This window comes from Terrapene carolina, unplaced genomic scaffold (genome assembly GCF_002925995.2).
Source record: "Terrapene carolina triunguis isolate 2854851 unplaced genomic scaffold, T_m_triunguis-2.0 Scaffold26542, whole genome shotgun sequence".
Classification (NCBI taxonomy): Eukaryota; Metazoa; Chordata; order Testudines; family Emydidae; genus Terrapene; species Terrapene triunguis.
Genome location: NW_020690893.1, coordinates 5,932 through 7,438, shown reverse-complemented (window position 1 = coordinate 7,438; position 1,507 = coordinate 5,932). Strand labels below are relative to the sequence as shown.

The 1,507-nt window shown below is 40.0% G+C and overlaps 1 non-coding gene across 1 annotated transcript; it reads left to right on the top strand.

Annotated features, from left to right (window-relative positions):
• Nucleotides 1–591: 591 nt before the first annotated feature.
• Nucleotides 592–664, top strand: TRNAI-AAU. The gene has a single exon. It is a non-coding gene; the product is annotated as a tRNA-Ile (tRNA).
• The last annotated feature ends 843 nt before the right edge of the window (nucleotides 665–1,507 follow it).

Genomic DNA, 1,507 nt, shown 5'->3' with positions numbered 1-1,507 from the left:
CACCAATTTTAAAACTCTTTTTTCCTATCTCTTGGGTGTTCTGGTCTCTGCATAGAGACATGGTTTCAAATCCCACTCCTGACATGACCATTTTCTTCTATCTGGAGAAAATGGCCTCACTTCAATCTCCTTTGGAACAATAGAAAACCATTTGCTTAGCATTTCTATTACAGTACTTGTGAGAGAAGTTCCAAACCAGGGGGAAACACTGCCTTTTCTCTCTACCAATCAATTTTTGTCTTCCTTCATTCCAAGCCATTTTCTCAAATACATCCATATTTCCCACCCTTTTTTGTTTAGTTTCTTTGCTTTTATGAAACTTTAGGGTCATCATTTAATTGCCACACAACTGTACTTATGAAGAAAAGTGAAACACAACATTTTTTTTGATATTTTTGCAGAAGAGTTTTGCTGTCTGACCTGGAATTGAACAGGGGCTACCCGAGGGGGACAATGCTACTCCCTTTTCTTGACTCATCCAAAAACCATAAGTTCTTGGTGCCCTTTGTTTCCCTGTTCTTCAAAGGGAATCAGCTAGTGTAGTGGCTCCTGAGAGAGTCTTTGAAAAGGGCCCAAATGTGACAGCAGTTGGTTTCTGTAGTGTAGTTGTTATCACATTTGCCTAATATGCAAAAGGTCCCTGGTTTGAAACCAGGCAGAAACATTGCTGCCTTTGGTCTTTTATCACTCCAAGTCCTTTCTCAACTACATCCATAGCTTCTATGCTTTCTTCCTTGTTGTTTTTTTCCTTTCATGGAACTTTAAGCTCAAAAGGAGAGGGTTAGCCTGCATTTTGAGGGAAGGAATAGACCATCATTTGGGAGACTGCCAGCCACATAACAAATCTGAGTGTAGAAGAATCCCAACCCTTTGTCCTGTGTATTTAGCTACCAGCCAGCAGTTTCCCCCTCCCTTTTCTTTATGCTGAGCTAACTACAAACAGCCTCGTGTATCCTTTTCATGTCAGAGAAATCTAATGACTGATGATCACATTTCCACTACTTTCCTGGCTAGGCAAGGTTGGGGTGTGAGGAATCAGAACATAATTGGAACTCTCTAACCCATCCTTGTAACATACATCATCACATTCCGCTTTTTAAATAATGTTTTCCCCATAATATTTTTGAACACTCATCATCTTGCATGTCTTCAAATGATGTTAACGCAAGCTCTGAGCTACAAATTTCCTTACTGTTCCATTGGTATTTTTAGCACAGTATATTGATTTTTATTGCCATCTTGTTTTACTCTCAGGCTGGTTTTTATAAATCATCACAAATGCAGTAATGAGGAGTTAGAGAAATAAATAAGAAATGAATACAGTGTGATCCAGTGGATAGGCAGAGAGCTGACTCTGTCCGCAGCCTGAAACAATCTCCATGACAATAAAGAGGCCTGGGAAGGATATGACACGGAAGTACTTATATGCCCAATACAGAGCTGGAGCCAATGTAAGAAGAAGTAGAGAAGCTAAAGATTACTGAAGGGGGACAGTCAGCTCCTGAAG